We start from the raw sequence: 23388 nt of genomic DNA, 5'->3' as shown, positions 1-23388 counted from the left end.
TTTTATTTTATGACATTACATTTTTGCAATCAATAATTTTTATAAAACAAAATTTACTGAAAAGGAAGAATTTTTTAAAATTACTTGTAATCATCGATGCCTTAATATTCTTGCTAAAAAAAGTTTATTTTAAGTTTATTAGAAAATTATTAACATAGAAGTAACAATTTTTAATTTGTATATTAATAAATTACAAAAATTATTTTTAAATATGTATAAAGAATGTAAACATCACGACATATTCTTAACTTTTTACATACGTTTATATTATACATATTTGTTATATGTTGTTAATTATGTATTAAGACATTTTTATCAAATTCTTTGTTCATAAAATTAGCAAAAATCATAAAGAGCTATCAACAACAAGTTATTTAATGAATATTTAACGATGTGAAGTCATCTGCACCGGTGAACTTTCATTTGTCGTCTCTTCCGGTTAGAAACTCCATTGTTATAAAAATTTATAGAGTGGGCTGACGCATCAGTTATCGCTCTTTTCCCAACGAATTTTTGAAAAAAATATTCCACCTCGCGTTGTGGTGTCAAAGGTTTGCGCACATTGCGGTTGCATTGTGTATATGTGTGCGTATGCGTATCATATGAATGTATTGTATGCATATCGTTGTTATGCATGCGTATCGTGGCCGAAATTTCGACTAAAATATCGAATCGATACTAAGTTAGGGTGAAAAACGATCGTGGTTACGTGATGATCAGGCAACGAGTTTTTCGATATTAAAGCTGATATCACGAGATTTGATATAAAAAATGCACGTACATTTTGCTGTTATTATTTGAATAAATTCTGAATATATTATATATACATTTCCACTCTCTCTTATTAATATATGCAAAAATTTAATACGTAAAAGATCTAGCTTTTGTGATAAAAATATTCTAAAAATTGAATAAAAAGAACAATTTAAATGCTTTGATAAACGTAAATGGTTGTATCTAATATATTTATTTAAACATTATTAGTGTGCTAATCAATGATATTATAATAATTATTATTAAACATGATCAAGAACAAAATTTATTTATTATATATTGATTTAAACATGCGTGCAAGTGTATTAATTATATCAGATACATTGTTATTTTCTCTCTTTTTTTCTCCCTCTCTTTGCCTTTCTCTCTCTTTCTTTATCTGATTTCTTTCTTATTCAGATTTTTATTCTTATCAATTAAAATCTTTCTTAAAAGATTGAGAATACCTTCTCAAATTAGTATAAATCAACGAAAATATTTTTGAAAAGCACATTACCAGCTTTTTCTCGAGGTAAAATATCTCGTTGACCGGCCAGCGATAGATCACCACGTAACAATTAGTGTGGATGGTAATTACGCGAACAGCTAATTACTAAAAGTCGAACCGTCCTATATCGGCGGCTTGTCAGCGAACCTCGCAGAATAAAACGCGAAAAGTTTCAACACTGTTCTCGTAACTCACTTTTTCTATCATTTTTTTCATGGTTATCAGCTTTCATGCTTTAGAGCGAAATGCGCGAACGTTTTCCGCGACTTCATGACGATGAACACTTCAATTTAGTATAAAATATATCCCCTGTGAATGTTGCCAAAATTTCTAATCTTTTTACTACAAAAGCCTTTTATTTTAGTGAGGTTAAACGAAACAAATAATAAAAACAATATTAAAATTACTTAAAAGTGAAGTAATTAATTCAATATTAATACATTAATTGATAATTAAAATTCAAGATTTTTAATTTTTAATTTTTAATTTTGCCTGAAAATTTATTAAATAAAAAGTACGTAAGGTATGATTATGTATGTGTAAGAATTTTTTTATCATAATTTTTTAATTATGCATTTAAGTTGTTACTTTTGGCTATTGAGATACGTGTGTACGCAATTATTTTCTAATTTACTACATTAGTTCAACAAATCATAAAATTCGGTTCATTCGTTGATTAAAATATTATGTTTTAATTTTTGCCAAGCAGAATCACGTAATTTTATTCATTATCACCAATTGGAATTCTATTTTCCATTAATGAAATTGTATTGCAACATTACGAATTATTAGCAACTTGAAACAAAACAAATCTTATTATTACCCTCATATTATTGCGTGATTACGGTGCTAATTATGATCATGACTATTTCATAATTCGAATCTCATATCAAAACCGATTGAATCCACATATATAATGATTTAATTTTAAAGGGTAAGAGAACTATTATTATTTTTTTACAATTGAGATATTTTAACAATACTATAATATATATTAATTATTTTAATATGGTATTATATTATTGTAACTGTATTTTGATATATAATGGTGGATATTCAAATTCTGATAACTTTTTGATATTATTTTAAAATTGATCAAGAACTCGTAATCTAATATTGTATCTGTTGTATTATAAAATGCCGAAGTGTCAAGAATTGTAACATGTTAATATATATTATGTGTATATCTAGTATACATTTTAAAATTTTACAGAAAATTTTAAATTTACATATTCTCTCCTCCCCAAAAGACGAAGAACCTAAAAGTATCGGCCGCAAGAACTTGGTTTCATAACCTAGTAGATAATATGTTCTCCTTTGAAGTAACAAATTACTTTATAAAGTATTTAGCGCGAAAAAGTTTCCTAGCACTCTGCTATGGCAAAAAAGGACAAGGAAAAGGGAACATAGAAAAAAATTATGATCAAAAATCTGTTTTTAATTTTTTTTTCTCATTAAGAGTCCCTTTAACTTTTTTATCTTGAGAATATGCATAATATTTTCAGTAAGTTTTCTTATGTCTGAATCATTGAGTAAATAATTTAATATAAGAATTTTTTAATATTATTAATAAAACTTATTAATAAAATTAGTATTATAGTTTTTACGAAGTTGTTAAAATTTGTTATTAGTATTAATTTTAAAATGGAGATTGTCTTGTTTGCTATATATTTATATACAAAATTAACTTTATTAAAGATAAATATATTTGATGTTATTACACATAGAAACGCTTAATACTATATATGTCATTATATCTACAGAACATAATTTGTACCTAATTTGTACATAAATTACTATATTTACATTATATAATTTGCAGAGATTCCCAATCCGTATGTTATATATATAGCCATATAATATATTATATATGCATTAATTCTATTCCATTATGTAGCTACTATTATACATCATCGTTTGAGGTATATTTAGCGAATGCAACAGTTGTTTATTTGTGTAGTTATTGTCTACAGTTGGTATTTTTTTAACCTATTAAAATAGATCTATTTTTACAAAAGTTGATTCTTAATTGTTCCTATAGTTTCGAATTAAGAATAAATTGCATGCAATGTATTAATTAAATTTCCATGGTATATGAAAATATCGACGATGCTGAATGTGAATTGTGTTTTTAGTGCATCCGTTGGAATTGTCCAGCTTCGCGGCGCGTTAATTACGCGGACAAGGCCGCGCGTTGTAGCGAGAATTCCGTTTAATACGTTGTTTATCCTCGGTCGTGTTACCGGCTTGGTTCAGACGTGCTCTTATTTTTCTACAATACAATCCCAAAAAACACACCATTATTTTTAAAACACACTTGTCTACAATGTCCAAGTCATTTGCAAATTATTAGAGAAGTGTCAACATATTCATTTTGTTCTCCATCTTATGTAAACTATTATTCGCTGGCTTTAAAAATAAGATGCACGTTGTGGAAAACTCTCTTCACGTTTACGTTTCGAACTCGCCCCAGTATCCTTATAAATCGCGCGAGAGCACGGCTTCCTTTCACGTGGATAAAAAAAAACCGCAAGAGAATCTCGCTCTTTCCCGCGCAGATTCGTGCGGCGATAGAGGGCGGGGAAGAAGATTCACGGTTCGATGAGCCGAATCATCCACTTTGCGAGTAGCGAACTCTTAGAGGACGCCGGTAATGTTTGAACAGAGTCCGCGAGCTGACGAGCGGAAGTTCGATGCGCCGTCAGCGTGCTCGCGACCCTCCCCCCCCTCTAAAATAAAAACTCGCCTCTCCCTGTCCCCGCGTCCGCCTGCACCCCCCTCAACTACCGACAACTTGAACAAATTATCCGCCCCTGTGCGCCCACGGCAAAAGGAATTTTCAAGCGGAATAAGAATCGAGAACTCGTGAGCGATATCATCGTCTGATTTGCGATTCCGCAAATGTAATTGTTCGATGGATTTTTCGTGCTTCTCGGCGAAAATGTTCCGGAGAAAGTTGAGGCTGCCGAGTATGTCGCCGCCCCGTAAAGAAATGACAGGATATTATGGTCGACATCAATTTTCCTCAAGTCCTTTGAGTGACGGAACATTACGAAGTTCGGAGATAAACTCTGACCGAGATGATGTAAATTTAACGACTCAAATTAAGTAGGAGAATGAAATTATTGAGACACAATAAAGCTATTATCAGATTCGATTTTAAGAATACGTTTCGGACAAAGATATGAGAATGAGATTCGTATTTATCTTCATTAGCAATCAAGGGAGTACGAATACTTTTGTAACTCTGTATATAGAGCACTTCGAATAATTTTGACGTATTGGGCAAATTTGTTGTAGATATTTAGCGAAAGCAATTTTTCTTAGGCTAATATCAAACGTACTTTTGCTTCCTGCATTGCAAATAAATTTATTGGTCAATATCAAAGTTGCAACATGTTTTTTCGTTTCCGAAAGTAGCTTCTGCTCTTTCTTTATTTTGTCGCCGAAGCGAATGGAAACGGTTCCGCCTTCGCAATCTCTTCGATGATGACGTCTCGTACCTTTGATCTAGGTGCCGGATCTTCGCTGTTTTCTTTACTTCTCCACTTCCTATCTTTACTTTGGAGGTTTTGAGACGCATCAACCGGCACTCGAAATATTAAGGAATTCCTGAATACAGAACTATGCTATCGGCATGCACTTTATTTGAAGGGGGAAGAGAACATCTTTTAAACATTCACATTAAATTTAAACATTCACATTAAATGTAGAATGACCTAAAAATACTATGAACTGAAAAATGCTAGGAAAAGGAATTTAAAGATTGAAGATGCTCTACAAAAAGATCCCGAGATAAACGCTCGCTCTTTACGCTAAATTGATTTCTAGAACCTTGTATAAAAAGTTGGAAAGAGAAAGATAGAGTGTGTAATATAATCGGAGATTTGTTTCTGGGAGTTAACAATTCTCGCTCTTCTTCCTCTCTCGCTTCTGACGTTCAATGGCGCGGCCATAAGGGCTGTAGTCGGAATGTCGTGTAGTCTCCGCGCGGTGTAAATTACGGCCGGCCTGTAGCCGGGAAACTCGATGTAATTTCCCGACGGTGACGATTAGACGCGCGAAACACAGCGCAAATTCTCCCAGAAGGGGTAGCGACGTGACAAATCCGGAATATTTGGTGGAATATACGCAACATCAGAATACGACTCGAACATGGGAGCGAAAAACGGATAAATTAATATGAAACATGCTTAATGCCTCTTTCCACAGTCACGTTTTCATTTTTAGAGTGATATAACTGGACATTTTATTATTCAACAGACATATATGTACATTTTTGCATTTTTATTATAAAGCTAATATATTCTCAATATTATATATAAGAGTAGAACAAGAAAATTGGTGCCGATATGTGTGATTAATAATCGCCTACGTGCTGCTCAACTTATCTCCCGTTTAATTTACCAGCGGATTAACGGCCGAATTAATTACGGAACAGGGCAAAGTACTGTTTTTTTCATCCTCGTCTTTCGTTTCTGTACAGATTGGATGCAGTTAACTGATCGGGGCAGCAAACAGAACGAAATTTCCAGGATACTAAACTACGCGAAGGAAAGTGAAGCTTAACGGTGAGTATAGAAACGTTTTTCTTATTTTTTAAGTCAAAGCATGTAATAAAAGGAAATTCTATATAGAATGCGTCAACAATCATACAACGTGAGAGAAGAGAACTTAAAAGAATCAAAGTAAAGAAAAGACTGGTGTAAGACTAGTGAAAAAAACTTTTATTGTTCTTTTACTATTTTGTTTCTCTCTTAGAAGAAGATATTTAATGCGATGTATATAACTTTATTTTATATAATTTATGTACTGTATATAAATTATATTTTAATTATTTTAATTTTTAATTTTAAACCGTTCAATTTTTTATTTTATTTTTATTTAAAACTTTTAAAAAATAACCATTTTTAACTTATAAATGATAAAATAAAAACAAAGTGAATTAAATGATAAAAATTAGAATTGTACAAGATAAAATATATTATTAATAAATAATTTGTGTACGTATTTTTTATGTATTATGCATTTTGAATAATATTTTATTTTTGCAACACACGATGATACTTTATATTTGCATTTAATTTTATATTAATTTTATAAAACGTTTAGTAGAAAATTAATTATATTATTACACAGATTGTTATAGTTACATAATCATATAACAACAATCATGGAATATTTAAACACTATGTTATATAAATGCTTTGCAATGAATTTTTATCTTTTGACGATTTTTAAACATTTTTGAGAAACAAAAGCACAGACTCATTACATACGGTGATGTAAAATAATGGAATTAAATTAAATCAAGTCCGTATTTCTTTGCATGGTTCGGTTATCGTATCAAATCAAATATATAGATTTCTGCGAGAAATTTTTTCTGTAGCTAATTGAAGTCGAAGACTCATAATTAAAGCTGATGGAATTCAAACATTAGAATATAATTACGATATAAGAATGTTTTAATCACAATTATTTTTATTTTTTAGAATGTAATTAACATGAAAATTATTAGACTTTTGCACTTAAAAAATTGTTTCTCATAAAACAATACATGTAAAACTATTTAGTTATTTTAACTTTAATTAGAATAGTATTTAACAATTATAATAAATACTAATCTTTACATCGAAAGAAAAAGTAATTTGAGAAATGGACCATTAACATTAAATAAGTTAAGATTTACGGAGATTTTACTCACTCGCATCGCGCGCTAGCGATACATATTTTATCGTACTTAACGGTGTGCCCGCATGTGCGGATGTCGGATAGTCCTGGTTGTTTACACAAGGTGACTTAAGGCGAGAGATTGGAAGGAGCTGTTTGGCTAACTAACACAACTCTCGTATGATAAGTTGGTAACTACTACGGACATATAAATAGCTCGCTAAGTAAAATAGTTCCATTAGTATGCTTTGCAAATGCACAGCATTGATACTCTGATTTTCTTTTGAATTTGAGATGTTCAATTAACTTGATTTATGTGACACACTATCTATTGTTTTATAATGGAACATCCATTATTAATATAATAGAATATTAAATAAAGCATTCAACTTTACACTGTATAGAATAAATATCCCAAATTAAAGGAATATTTTACTTTGTTGGGGCTGAAAAAAGGGCTTTTTTACTTGCTTGAAAGAAAGGTTTTTAAGAATTTTGTCGAAAGAAAAATAATGAAGGAATTAAGATCCAACTATTGTTAAAATATTTATTGATTTTTGTGATTATATGAGAATTTTTTATTATTGCATATAATTCAGTAAATGATAAATAGATAACACTAAATTTGAAATTGTAGTTTCTTTTATGAAAATGATAAGGAACTACTCATGGACCTGAAACATAAGAATAAACAATTTTCTTAATTTATATGAGATTATGCCGAGTGACCTAAAATCAATATTATAAATTAAAAATTGATCAAATGGTGACCTTTTAAAAATTAAAATAAGATTAAAATGTTTAAAATAATCTATAAAATGTCACCATTTGATAAAGTTTTAATTTATTGATTCTAGATCAGTGCACGACTTTATATAAATTAAGAGAATTTTTCAATTCTAATGTTTTAGTGGTTTTTAATTACTTTGCAGAAGAAATCTATAGTTTCGAATTTAACGTCATGTATACATTATTCACTGAATAGACTGTTATAACACAAATAATAAAATCAATATAATTTATAATTTCGTCTTCTAAATTGTTTTTTAAATTCTAAATTCTAAATTATCTTTTAAAGTCTAATTTTCACGATTTTCATAATTAAATGGAATAATTTCTTCTCATATTTTTAAACTTTTGCATCTATGATTATGCTGCACATCTGTTTTATTTAACTGTCCATCAGCTAGACATCATTGGCAGACATCCTTTAATATTCTTTGATGTTGCATTACCGGACGGGATTTAATCAGTCGCAAGTAATTCGGCAAAGCGCGGAGCAAAAGGTGTCACCGCGAGCAGTTCGACGGAAATGAAAGGTCTCTCGTATACTCTCGGTGTATATTGCAATTGCGGCGCTTTGTCGTTGCGTGTGTCGCCGACATTGGGATAAAGTGGATATCAGCCAAGGGTAGTCGATTTAAGAGTCGTCATTAACGCCCGAAGCGGATCGCGAGTGTTGTTGACAGCGCAAAACTGGAATCTCTTTAGCTTTCAATCATATAAATGGCATTATAAATTATTTAAACTGATTCTTCAAAATTAAGACATAATTTTATTATTGGAAAATCACATCCTTGGAAATAAGATTTCTCTTTATAAATAGTATATTTTACAATATATTTTAATATATAATTTACAACTCTTTAGATGTGATTATGTAAATAATTTATCAGATAATATTTTTTTAAAAATATCTTTTGAATAAAGTTGAAGCATCTTCAAAGATTTTTTAAATTATCTGCTGCTTATAACTTGAACTTGTTTTTTTCGGATATATCTCTAGAAATCGTATCTAACAAATATTAAGATGTTTATAACATTTGCTACACATGAGGAAAAAAAGTATCATTTTTCCTCTTGCTGTTCTCTCGCTGTTTCACATTTACGTGACCGTGCGTAGAGTGTGAAGGCGGGTAAAACATGTTACGCGGTCACGCAAATGTGAACAAGTAGGAGAGCAGTGTAAAAAGAAAAATGGTAAATAATAGGGAAAACAAGGGGTAAAGAATATGGCGTCTCGCTTGTATAGTTGCCGAGAATAATGCGAATGAACTAATAAATTGTTGGTCAAGTTTTTGAAACGTGTAACAATTTTGCCGAGGGCGTGTTGGAAGGCGTTGCAACGGCTGGTGCCATTGTAACGCCGTAATGGCCGCTTTAAATAGTTTAATGAATATGGAAGACAAGGTGCATCGCCGAGTTCCATTCCTGAAGTTACTCGGCCGGCAATAATATTCTCGCGATGCACGGAACACGTTGTTCCCTTACCTCTAACGCGGTATAGGCGATATATGTGACAAAATAACATACTGCATGATTGGTGAACTAAGCCACATTATGTAAATATACGGGATGTCTGGAATAATTGAATGCCCTTTCCGTTCGCGAATATTTTGACCCATTTGAAGTTATCCCTTCTCGACGAGCTAAGCTTTAGGAAGGGAAATAAATGGCAGGATTATATTCTTTAGTCGGTCTCTCAGACGGGCTATGTTTTAATAGCATTTTGAAACGCGCGCACGTTCAAATATCATTCTTGTATAATTATTGCATTACTTAACACGCTTCAGGTTTTCATTATTTAGTCTATTAATTATACTTATTTGGATATTTTTCGGTCATTTGCACACACAAAATTAAAATTGAAGTAAAATATATTAGGTTACGTTCAGCAATTACTCTTATGATAATTAACAGATTTAAGCATGGCATAATTATTTCATTTGGTCCAAATATATGATGGTAATATAATGCGTGTTCTGTTTTACGCTCTCGTTACACGAGAAAATCGCTCGACCACTACTCGAATATTAATAGTTCGCCGGTAGATAATAGCGGAAAAATGATAGTCGGCCATTAACTTTCAGTGCACTCGCGTGCACCCGCCGCTGGCCACTAATGATCATGACAGTGGTTACAATAGAGACGAGGAATAAAGATCGACTTTGGCAATCGCTCAACGTCACTCGCACTTTGCAAATAATTGTCCGTCATTTAATTTGCATAGCATCGCGCTGATGACAGTTTTCTCTAACGTATTGCGTCACTGTACTCACGAAATATTATTCTGTTATTTATGAAACAATATGTGTTTAATTTTAAAAAATCAGTAATATTTCTCGCGTTAAAAAAAAATTTATTCTCGTAATCTTACAATCCTACATTAATCTAACCAGTTCAATACTGGTCCTCATTGTTCCGAAATCAGGCAACGGCAGCAAGTCGTTTGTTGCAGCTTACAGTTTACACAAGGGGGTAAGGTAAGATCTATGCACGACGAATCGATTTCCTGAGGATAAACGCCCGGGCGGGCAAATAATCGGGCGCGTTCGAGGTGTCGTTATAAGGGGACAGCCAGATGTTATCGCTCGGCGAGATGGTGGCCCGGGGATGCTGGGACAATAGATACCCGGCCCGGTCGGGATTCGGCCGTTTGGACGCACTCCAGATTGTAAGCTAGAACAACAAGCAAAATCCCGTCTACGTCGTTGATTCGCAAGAACGAACCATCCCGCGGCGAGTCTTGTTATCAATGCTGACAAAATATATTTGCGAGTAAGGCAAATAACAATTTCGAATACATATGTGTGTGTATAAATGTATCTCAAGATATTGCCTTTCGCTGCATATGCAATATTGTTTCTGAAAGTAGCACTTTCACAATACCCTGTTGTAGTATAAATGCCTTTCGACAATCAAGTACGCATCGTGGATAATATTATATGTACATTTAAAGTTTTACGAGATAATTGAGATTTTTTTAACAGCAAATATGCAAATATAGAAATTGTGCGGTGAAAAATTCATAGAAGCTTACTCTAATTTTACAAATGCACGTATAATTTTAATAAAAATAATTCATTACATTATTTTACATTACATTACATTATTACCACCTTGCATTACGTTATTATAATATTCTTTTTTAACACATTTATGTAATTATATACGTATATTATATTATTAACGAGCAAATGGATATGCAGAATTTAATGCTTAAAATATGAAAATGTTTTCTTTTTCGATTTTAACATCAAGACAGCACTAATTATGAGCAATTTGATAAGAAAGAAAACTCTTTGGAAAGTAAACTTGAGAAACATAAATAGAATTCAAAGCTACATATTTCAGTAAATTTTAGATAAAGTTTACTGAAATATAATTTTAATTTAAAACTAGTTATAGATATAATGTTAGAAAATTAAAATAAATGATGACTTCTCCCGATATTTTCTCTAAGAAACGAATAATTTCAAACTGATTAAAAAATACGTTGTTAAAGAAGCAATACATGACAAAACATGCACTTATTTTTTTATTTACTTTGATTTAAATTCTCGGATATATTATTTGAAAGTTTTTCATATAAAAAGCCATTATTTTATGTACGACTGTTCAACAATAATTCATTGGAAAAATATCTCCTGAGAAGTGGAACTTGCTCATATTCTGAGAAACTATCCGCGTTATTTCGCCACGAGATTAATTATCGACGTCGCATAAATATTCGACGGAATCGATCGCGCGCGCACGACGCATTTGCGAAAAGCCATCGCACCCTTCTCTTTCTCCTCCCATTGTGAAATATTTGCCGATGCATACCGAGCATGATTTAAAAGGGCAATTTCGTGATAGTAACCGCAATTAATAACGGCGCCGGTCGTTATACACTTCTTCCGGCGCGCGCCAATCGATCGACAATGGATTATTATCGATCGATATCTTTGGCCCTATTGTTGTAGCTACCACAGTTATTTCGCCGAGGAGTTCGTCCCGATTGATCAGCAGAATCGGATTGGATGTACGTTGTTCCGGTGATTGCGCCAGGAATGCAAATTGTAGCATCGCAGTCATTGCCGTTGTGTCGCGCGAATTCGATTATGAAAGCAAACGCGCTACATTCGATGGACACTATTGTTGCGTATAAATTTTGCAACTCATCGGCATACTCTACAAATAGACATGAAAATATTTGCATAATTTGTAAAAAATTATTAAGAAATTTGTAGCATTCGTTACAAGAAAAATCTCTCATCTAGAGGCAATTTTTTGAAAATTTGGCGCATAAAGTCTATCTATTCCTTTTGAAGGGAAAATGAGAAAATGTATTATTCAATTGCTGTATATCAAAGAAAATTTATATAAATTATAATTTATATAAATTGTAAATTATAATTTAACAATTTCTGAAATTTAGAAAAAATACCCGTTAATATTAAAAAACGATGTGTTATACAAAAGAATTTTATTTTGTTTTCAAAATTACAGTCTAAAAACTGTTGAAAATGAACAATTTTCTAGTTTTGCTAAGCTTCCACAAAATTGTAAGATGACAAATTGTAAAATGACAAAAACCGTAAGAAAGAGGAATGGACATGTTCGAAACTACTTTAACAACGTCCGCAAATTCTTTTTCCCCCTTTTTTTTTTCGTTCTCTTTCCGCGGTCGAAACGATAATTTTGTATGGAGGAACGTCAAGAATTTTAGCTCAGTGGGTCGGGAACTGAATCTTCTCCAACTTTACGTCCAGCCTGGCAAGGAAAAGCTCGCTCCACTAACAAAGCAAACTTTTCTCAAGAGCGGTGAAGAAAATGCCGTGGCGTGCATTTCGTATGCGAATTCTGTCGGCTCCGGGATGCGTCACGAAAGTGCATTCCCGGGTCGTTGCTATTTTTTGATCTTCTTCGTATGAGTAACAACCGGTTGGGTTGTGGTCGATTATATGGGATGAGCAGTCACTCATGTATGCGGTGTGGAATTCATTTGTTGACCTTATAAAATTCAAGTGAGAATGACGCGATGAGTCAAGCCAGCAGAACACAAAAGATTCCACTATACTTATATTTAATAGCATCATACTTAACCCATTGAGATGAAATATTTGATACATCAAAGAAAAATATATACATAATAAATACCATTAATAAGAGACGTCAACACGCAAACATTGGTTGAAAATAGCGAATGAGGACATGAGCAAATATTATTAGAAAATTATGTATAAAATATTTATTATTTCTCCAAAAATTGCTCTTAGAATGTGCATATAAATATATGCTTAGATAATTAAATAATATGTATATAATTTTCTAATAGAATTATATACAATAATAGAAAGGAATTATATAAAGCTCCCTAAAATATTTAAATAATTTTTGTAGTTATAGCTGTCTGATTTCTTCGTTAATTATGATTGATAACTCTAAATGTAAAATCTGCAACGATGCGCATGTTCGTCCTCGAAATTTAGTGTTGCGGGAGCAAATCCGGAAAGTTAGCGCAAAGGAGAGACGTTGGTCTCGTGTCACAGGCCATCTACCTGTCGTTCACACATGAGAACCGACGTATCGTTGACACCTGTTCGAGCGGATAAATCACACGTACGTTGGTGGCGTAACGCGCGCCCGGTTATGTCTGGCGTCTCTTTTACAAGCCGAGAGTGAGGTTGAGGGTGAGAGGCGGTTTTGAATGGAGCCGCCACAGGCACGGCGACACCCACCTGTTTCGTTGGCGAACTCCGCGAACTTCACTCGTAGAACTCGTACCCCTGCGTACATTATATGTGATAAATAAGCGTTTCGGTATGAGGGATCCCTCGCTGCTCAATTTTCTGCAACATAAAAAGATATGTTATACAAGCCAAGAGTATATAATCAAACTGTTTTTTTTTTATTCGTAACTTTTTCTATATTTTTTATTCTTTTATACTTTTTTGTGAAAATTAAATAATTAATTAAATATATATTAATTTAATAAATATATATTAAAATAGAAGCAGATAATTTCTCTAAAATTAACCAAAAATGTAAGAAAAATACAGTTCAAAGAACTATGAAAAACGTAAAGTTGATAACATTTGTTATTTTAAATGTGATATCGTTAATTTTATTTTGATTGCATGACTGTTAATGTAAAAATAAACAATATAAATTGTTTTATAAAAAAAAATAAAAAGCTTTAAAATAATTTAACTTCGTGTATAAAAGTTACGAGAGTTGTGAAATGTCAAATAGTTTTATTTGTAACAGAATGTTATATTTTTATATGCTGCATTTGAATAACTATTAAGACAATCCATTTGACGTATAACAAAGTTTTAAAAAAATTTAAAAATGACAAATTTTCTATTTTTATATTTTACATATTTTAAAATATTGAAGGTTTATTAAAATTAAAGAGAGATACTTAACTATGTTTTCTTATTAGTCATTTATATTTATGAAGTTTAATTAAAAAGTCATTAATGTTTGAATCTTGGAAAATAGGTTGATATTATTCTTCCTAAATAATTTAAAAACATCTAACATATTTATTTTTCTGGTGAAACGAATTTGAGGTTATTTCTAGGTTTTCATATTGTTTCAATGCGTTTGGTTTTCAGAGTATCTGTAGAGAGAAAATATTTAACTTTCGGTGAACCCAACGAATTTGTATTCCGCGCATAAATCCGTCTAGCGAAGCGTAAAATTCGCGTCCGATTTTGGAGTTATGCTACCAACCGCGCACCCTACGCGTAATCTAATATTTATACAATTAAGCCGATGGCGGTGGGCGAATGCCAGGGTGAAGGGACGCCTAACGAAACCTCGTTAGGCCGATCGGAGCGTGAAACCGTCGGCGGCGGTTTCAACCCTTCAAAATGGCCCCTTCCGTGAAAGATGGTTGAGCCTGTTGGAGTCTGGCTAATTTTTGCGAAAATTACGCGAGAGGCAATCTGTCATACCATAGGAATGACAAGACGCCATTTTGTGTAAGCACCGCCTCCTTGATGTACCTACTTTTCCATGTTAATTCTCGCTTTATGTCAACATGTGTTAAAAGAAAGCTTGCAATATTAGTTATAGACAAACTTTCCAAAGTTAGTAATAAATAAATATAAATAATTAAGCCAAGTAAAAGTTCATATACCTTTCCTGGTTCTTGAAAACTAATGGATTTCTCAAGTACTTTAAAAGTTTTCAATTAAGTTCTCTCCCACTTTGTATAATTTGCATACAAAAAAATAAAGTTTACAGAGATTCAATTTATTTTAACTTAAAATGATTTCTTCTAAAATTGTGCTCCAATTACTTTATGACTCCCGCTTTCCCATGACTTGTAATTCTTCCCCTGCTTATAGTCGACTTAATAATTTTCCGGGGTATCTCGAAAAGGCACCTACTGGTTTGGGGTTGCATATCATGCAAGGATCTCGTCCCCGAGAGCATGCGGGCCACTTTGTTTCGGTAGTGAGAACATCAAAGGACCCGCTACCGCCTCTTCCTTCTCTGCTTCTCTCTCTCTCTCTCTCTCTCTCTCGCCAAAGGGAGAAAAATGAAGGGAGAAAGAGAAAGAGGGAGAGAGTTCATATAATTTGCTTTTCACTTCGACGGATTTCAATACTATCGGAAATCTAGGAATTCATCCATCCCTCCTCTCGTACCCTCCCTTTTTGCTTCCTCTCGCTCGGCAGTAATGGTGCACGTCTCTTCTACAAAGGCACGAAATTAGTTTCGGACGAGATTCGATTTTCTCCGACGGCTGGCATACGGGATCGAAAAGAGGCCGTTTAGCAGGATACACGATGTGACATCTGCAAGAAAACGAAGGCGACGAAGAGATGTACTATCGGAATGATCAGAATTGACATTAAGGAAAAACGTCGATTTTTATTGTATAAGGAAGAGATTTATATAAAGTGCAACTTTACAAAGAGCATGTGCAATTCATGTTGACATTATCGAATATCATACCAATGATAAATGAGATATATAAAGGAGCAGTGCTTAAATAAATCTCCTTTAAAAAATACAGAAATATTATTATAAATAAAATTATATGATTTGAATTTCCATATTATTACAAATCTCTATTTAAACCACTGTTTTTGTAATACCATTTTTATGTAAATTTAGAAAAAATTATTCATTTCTAGGCTTTTTTGTATGTACATAACGAGGCTTGATGAAACACAATTGATATATTTTCTATTTTATTGGCATCGAATTGTCATACAAATTAAAATTCTGTCGTCTAATTTATTGTTGTAATTGTGATGTAATAAGTTAAGTGTATATGCATATATGTGTGAAATAAGATATATTGTATCTCTAAAACAGTTAAGATCTATGGAAACTTTTGATATTATATATATATATATATATATATATATATATATATATAATACATATTTTATAATGGTAGTATAAATTTTATATATTTAAATGTATTCAGATTTAACCATTTGCACAGAACTTTCTGTTCTCTTTAGGTGAAATATCGAGGTAATTTTTTTCTGAGAAAAAACTCATGCACTGCGATTTATTCGCAAGAAAAGAATTCTTGATAAACCACTGCGTTATCGTGCCGCCTTTGCCTGGAATATTGCGCGTAACTATAATAGCCGATGACGTTGCATGCACTCCGCGTAGTTCTCTGCTTCTACAAGCGGCTTTCTTACGAAATAAAGATCGACGTTGTTTCTCCTTAATGTCAATTCGCATAACTCCCGTGTATTGTGTCTCGTGACGTCGATGTTCATCGTCTTCGCTTTTCGTAAATGTCACATCGCGTATCCATTTATTTAGACTAACGACGGGTACGTATAACACAATTGGTATACAATGGGTGAGGTTTCATGGAAAAAATAAATTGGAAATGTAGAATAAAATATTATAACTAAGAGACTATGCTTCATATTAAATTATTTGAATTATTTGAAAAATTATATTTATATTTAAATGTGACTTATATGCGTTATTGATATTATTTAACAACAGTTGTTAAATATCTATAAAAATGCAACACTTTATTTAAAATAACTAAAATAACTCTCGATATTTGATATGTAACTTTCTTAGCTGATATTCTTTTATTGTTTTATTTAAAATAAAATGCTATAATGACAGTGTATTTATAATTGCTGCCAAAACAAATTTGACGACGTATAGTGTAATGAAAATTTCAAATTTATTAAAATTAGTAATTTTAGTTTTTAATTAAAAATATTTATTTATATTAAAATAATTTTGTCTTAAAATAAAGTTGCATTAAGATAATTTATTCGATATTTTCGGTCTATTTTTTTGCAAGCCAGTTCTTTATCGTTTCTATATTATATTCGACTAGACGATGTATATAAATGTATAGATAAACTATTGGCATGAATAATATGCTAAGATAGATTAACATTTTATTCTTTATATTAATTTAATTATGCATTGTTTTCCAAAAACTCTCTACTTTGTAAATGACTTTGTTACCTTAATTTTAGATACTTTAAAAATATCACATATGTTTATATATTTATGAGCGCAAGTATGTGGAAAGTAAATTGATTGAATAAAAATAATATATAAAAAATATCAATTATTAGGTAAGTTTGTACGTTTGCATTTGGCATATTTAATATTTTAGTTAAAGTAGACGTTCACGGCAATAAATAGTAATACCCTTACTTCATTTAAATTAATTCATTTTATTTAAAAGATTTCTTTTAATTATGCAGGAGGACACCTTAGTCTTGCTAGGAAAATCTCGCAAAATTAAGAGCTTAATTTCTTGAAAGACATTCCGATTCCTTCTTCAAGAAGGCAAGTTTCGCAGCTTAGTTGCCATTTTCCGCTGCACTTATTTTCCCATACCCAGTCGGAGGACGTAAAGAGGACCCGATTTCCAGCGTCACAGTCGCTCTACTGTCGTAGAAGAATCATGGACGCGCGAGTTTACGGAGGTTGGCATGCAAACTCGTCCCGTCGCCGTCGCGAGAAAGAGAAACGAATCGCCTTTTTATTCCGTCGGCAAAATCGATACTACTCGGCGGGGCCCGCCCGTGTGCCGACGTGAAAAAGGGCGCCGTGGCCCCCGTGGATGGATGGATGGAACGACGGACGGACGGGCACGGCAAACACCGTACGACGGTTTTCCAAGGATTCTTTCTACTCCTCCTCCCAAATACGGTAGAAAGCCGATGCTGAACTTAATATCGATTCGATTTACGAGCCTGCAATTGAATAAAATATATTCGTTTTTGTAACACAATCAACATAATATATACTTTGCAAGATGATCTGGTACATCGGGAATACCACAGAATTTGCAATTGTCAAATAAAGATGAAAACATGATTGAAGATTTAGATTTATTTGAAATGTCAGTTATTTAATTGTAAAACATGACAGAAGTAATATTGTATTAAAATATTAATTATTTTATTAGATTCAGTAATTTAGTTATTATAAATATAATACATTACAAATGAAAGTGTATGTGTGTATTATATATTAAAATGTTTTTCTTTATTTTAATGTAGCTCTAAACATTTTAAATTAGACATGTTTTAAATTTTAAAATTCAAATCAAAATACAACAATATGTATAGAATGTAATACATCTAACACATCTAACAGATTATTCATCGGAGACTCGTAAAAGCCAGTCGGTCATAAACGAACTTCGAAGGGTCATGTTAAACGCGAAATACGAGAGTGTCCATTACGATTTGAGCTTCAGATGGTAAGGGTGAATTGAGTTGTGTATCGGATTTTGTATGGACCAGAGACATTTATAAAAGCTTTCATGACTGCATTATATACTCGAGAAGGAACGAGTATAATTATGAAATATTAAACAGACAAGATTACTTTGATATAGCGCTGATAAAATTTCTGCTTAATTATACATAGTAGATAGAAAATTATGTATAAGATTTTCTTCACATCTGTTGAACATATTTTCAATTAATAGTTAATATTTGATAGACATTATCGGCAACTTACAGCTGAATGCTCCTTAAAAATTAACGTAGTGAACTTCCTATGACTTACTTCTGCTTATGGAGTATTGTAGCATGAAAAGAACACTTATAGGTGAGAACATTTATGAGAACAGTAAAAAATATTTGCTATCTATTACAAATCTTATATATATATATAAGAATTTTTATATAAATAGAATATTATAATATTAAAACGATATATTATACGCATATATGTGTGCGTGTGTTTATTTTAATTAAATAATATAATGATAATAAAATATATAAGATTTATTAAATATTGATTAATTAATTACTGTTTTAACTGAACTGTTTAAGTAGACATTAATAACGTTTTCCTCGATTAATGTTAACACTTTAACTCATCATGTTCCAAATCTGAAATTGAGTTCAAGACAGGGTTTGAAGTTCTAATACGAAACTTGGATTCCCCGCGAGAGTATCCCACGATACACACGGGTGAAATCACATATTGGAAATAGATCTCGAAATCCGCACTTCTCATACTTCTGGGATTATGCATCGGGTGATCGATAAGTCCCTTTGCCAAGGTGCATTAATATTCGACGAGTTAGACATCTGACGATTTCTTGGCAAATTTTATAATTTACGTGAAGAAGATGGACGAAATTTTCGTTGGACGATTTCGAACGTCATCGACCTCGAAATGGTTGGGCACTCGTGCAAATATCCGCGAAAAAACATCTCGGTAACGCGCAGAACCCGGCCGGAAAAGACATGATCGTTGGATGCAGGAAATGGAGGATTTTCACGAATATAGGTGTATTTCGTGAGATCCTCTCGAAGATTTTTATTTTTTTTTTATTCTTCAAAAATCGTAAAAATCGAGTAAAATTTCAAGAAAAGCCTGATACAATAAAATTGTTTTATATATATATATAAAACAATATATATATACACTGAGAAAAGTGATCCGTTCAAAAAATAACAAATGGACATATTGCCAATCTCTTTAATCGGGAAAAACCGATAAAGGCTAAGATGACCGATTAAAAGTATTCGATTAGAAAGTTCCGATCGAATATTTTCTAATTGGAACTTTCTGTTTGAATGTTTTGGATCGGTCATTTAAGCCTTTATCGTTCTTTTTTCCGATTAAGGAGATCGGTAATGTCCGTTTGTTACTTTTTGGATTTTTGGTTTTTTTTCTTAGTGTAAATTTTATTAAAGATAATTACAATACTAGATAAATGAGACGCAATGTTTTAAATGTAGATGTAACTTTTAATAGATTAAATTAATATAAAAGCTCTTGTGTTTGGAAATAAAAGAAATAGAATATATAACAGTCTTTCTAATAGTATCGCGTTTCGTATTACTTCTCAAGTTTAAATTTCTAATCAAATCCATTTACGAGTAAATCGAATTTTGTAATAAAGAAATCTCTATTTATATATAATCAAGTAAAATGTTACACGTCTATTTTCGTAGATAGATACAAATTTCGTTCTGTACGACATCGCTTGGCTGACAGTACATGCAAGTACCTTCTTCAAGAAGTATAAAATGGCAATAAATCTTGTCAAGAGGAAAATAACACTCTGTTCACACACAGACGGTCATTCGGTCGTCCGGGAAGAAAGACTATGCTTTCCGAAAGTGGGTGCTTTATTCTGAGCGAAATTATACCGCGGCGAAGGTACAGTTATTGCGTCACGACACGTAAATCGATACGTTGGTCGTCCATGATTCCGCGGTGTAAAATATCGCCGAGAAATTGACGGTAAGGCACAGCAGATTATCGTAGCCGCTAGATATCGAGCTACGTGCTAGCGTGTTCCACGATAACATATGAAGGATGTGTCATCCCCTTTTGGCGAAAGTAGGAGGGGATCGTTGACTCGTCTCGAAAATAACGCTGACGCAAGTCTTCGATCCTTCGTGATGCCCAACCGGTTATTGTTTTATACGATACAACAGACACTAGCTGGTCAATTTCTCGACCGACGGAAATGGCGCGGCAACGATATCGTTTTATCTAGAGTATTTCAGGTAATCTCTCGATTGGCTAGAAATAAAATACTCTGGATTTTAACGTCGAGGATATTATTGCCGCACGCATTCATAAAGCGTAACTTTACCATAATTTTGTGGAATAGATTTAATAATACACATAAGTTGAAAGCAATTATTCAATTAGTACCATAAATTTGAAAGATAGTACAATAAATAAGGGGCAATTAGACATTAATCGATTATAATTTGTATTTAATTACTCAATGTATTTTTATTATTGTGCCTTATATAATAGTATAATTACATCTGATTTAATTTAGCTAATTATTATGATAGATCAACTAAAGTGACTACCTTATTTGTTTTTACATTATCATAAGTACAATTAATATAAGAAATATAAGAAAACTTTCAAAGTTAGTTACAAAGAAAATTTTATTTATATTTTAGATTAATGTGCGTTAAAAAATGCTTGATTTCCGAAAGTTTATATATGAAAAATGGCGATTACCAGCAATAATTAAATATAAAACAATTTTATTTGAAAAACAAGCTTTTTAATTACAATTCTAACTAAATTCTATATTAATACTTGCAAATACTTACATAAATTCAACGCAACGGTAAACGCAGATGACTAAAATGACACACGCTGGTTGATACCATCGTTGTTGACTGGCATGAAATAGGGACGGCAAGAGTGGTTGTGCAAGCGGTGATTAAAGTTATCGACCATAATGAGGAGCGGGAGCTCTTGAGTTAACGACTACTAGGTTAGTCGCGAGCCTTCATATTGTCGGCAGCGGATACTGCGAGAGTTTAGATATAACGATGCGAAATATACTGTTGGCTACGGCACTTTTTGAAAAAATCTGCACGAACTAAGAATACCCCAGATCGTTTATTATCCGAATATTGTTGATACAAAACCGGTATTTCGCATCTAACGGTCTAATAGAAAACATAGGGAAAAAAAAGATAGAAAAATCTCAAACAACCATAAAAGGATAAGAATTTCCGGAAACCTTCAAGCTAAGCTCTGGCCAGATCATCGATCTTCCGGCATTCCATTTTTCTTCGCTCATTTGACTGATCGATGATGCACCCCAGGTTTTCATAGCTATTGAATCGATGAATTTCATAGCTGTCGAAGCACCTTCTTCGCTTCCGGCAACACGTGCTGCATTCGCTTTTTACACGTGGATCTTGTTTCGTAGATTAATGGTCTTAAAATTTTCAATTTATTATCAAAATATTTACATAATTATATTGGATTATCTTAGTATTCGTAATATTACTAGGATTAATTATAGGTACGTGGAAATAATTAATATTAATGATTCTGCATGAAGAAGCAACTAAGAAATCTTTTTGTTTTATTTTTAAAAAACTATCTTTATTACAAAACCTAAAAATAAATTAAAGAGGAAAATTGCAAAGGGGTGGACTATATGAGAAAGAATAATTCTATTTGCACATTTTTTAGGTTTTAAAAATTTTAGACTTTGAAAAAATTTATCTTTTGTTCGCGCGCCTTTAGGTATCATTATACTCGCGTCGCCGAGAAGCAGTTGCCTTCCAGTTCGTACACACACACACACATGCACACAAAACACGCATGCATGCACATATAGCTTCCGCGGGTGCGACAATGGGGTCGACGTCATTACGGAAATATTTCTCTTCACCGCGTTTTCCTCTCTTCACCCTTTCTAACCAACGGTTCCTCCGTTGCAAAGATCTCTTCGACGGCGATACGGCCTCGCGAACGGGGCGCTCTAAGCTGCGAAGATCGCCTCTCATGAATATTCACCTGTAGCGGCCGAATTAGTCGTCCTTTTCCTCCTCTCCTCTTCCCTGCCCTCTCGTTTGCGGTAACGCGAAACGTGCTACGAGCACTCTGACGCTAACATTTACGATAGACTACAGCAATGACGATCGCTATTGTTGCAATTTCGATAGAATGTTACATTCAATGTCTTCAGAATCACTGTCTGTTCTTTCAGCAATTTCTACGACAAATACATACAATTAAACTTACGTATTTTTAATATTCTGAGACATACAGCAATTCTTTTTTTCTACTTTAGCTCTTTTATAGATTTCAATTTTCTTTGACTACAAAACATCGCGTTCTTAATAATAATAATTTGTCTATTCTTAACACTTCAATAATCTCTATTATTTATTTTTATCGTGTATATATATATATATATATATATATATATATATGTATGCAAAATGACAATGTCTAGACAATAGCTGTTGTATTATATATGTGACATTATCTATCTTTGTCCTTGTATGTATAGAGTATTATAGCAATATGTGTAGTCGTTATGATCGTAGAATAACATAAAGAACAGCATAGAATAATGCTGTGTATATCGGAAATAAAAACGCTCGACTTTATAGACGTTTCTTGTGCTAATAATTAATTTTTTAATATTGTGATTAGTAAATATAATACTATTAATATCTTATAAATAGTAGAAGAAACGATATTACTTCTTGCATCTATAATAATTACTTGTAATATTTTCGTTATTGGATGACAAATTTTAACATATACTCATAGAATCAGTTATTTAATAGCTCGTCCATTAACCTAGTAGCGCTAATGTGTCAATACACAACTGTCGAAATTTTTTATAAAGCATTTTCGCTTGAGCATTTCAAACTTTCAAAACTTTTTGAAGATACATTTTAGCAATACATTTA

At 32.3% G+C, this 23388-nt stretch overlaps 1 protein-coding gene and 1 long non-coding RNA gene across 6 annotated transcripts in view; one reads left to right on the top strand and one right to left on the bottom strand.

Moving 5' to 3' along the window:
* The window catches only part of LOC105840419 (connectin), a 135714-nt gene that overhangs the window by 59267 nt on the left and 53059 nt on the right, over positions 1-23388 (top strand). For both annotated transcript variants that reach the window (XM_036286478.1, XM_036286477.1), the window contains one exon: positions 5748-5832. The gene's annotated coding sequence lies outside the window, so the exon portion shown is untranslated. The remainder of the gene's footprint in view (positions 1-5747; positions 5833-23388) is intronic.
* LOC114253902 lies at positions 10752-22751 on the bottom strand. Of its 4 annotated transcripts, none has more exons than XR_004963121.1 (3): positions 21274-22751; positions 17558-17916; positions 10752-13545 (listed from the first exon to the last, which is right to left on the bottom strand). It is a non-coding gene; the product is annotated as an uncharacterized LOC114253902 (long non-coding RNA). The 4 variants fall into 4 exon arrangements; XR_003625321.2 differs by lacking the exon at positions 17558-17916 and adding an exon at positions 15097-15507; XR_004963120.1 differs by lacking the exon at positions 17558-17916 and having other exon boundaries at positions 10752-15507.

Source organism: Monomorium pharaonis, chromosome 4 (genome assembly GCF_013373865.1).
Source record: "Monomorium pharaonis isolate MP-MQ-018 chromosome 4, ASM1337386v2, whole genome shotgun sequence".
In the NCBI taxonomy this organism is placed as follows: Eukaryota; Metazoa; Arthropoda; class Insecta; order Hymenoptera; family Formicidae; genus Monomorium; species Monomorium pharaonis.
The sequence above is the reverse complement of the archived record's forward strand: the minus strand, read 5'-3'. Positions and strand labels throughout refer to the sequence as shown.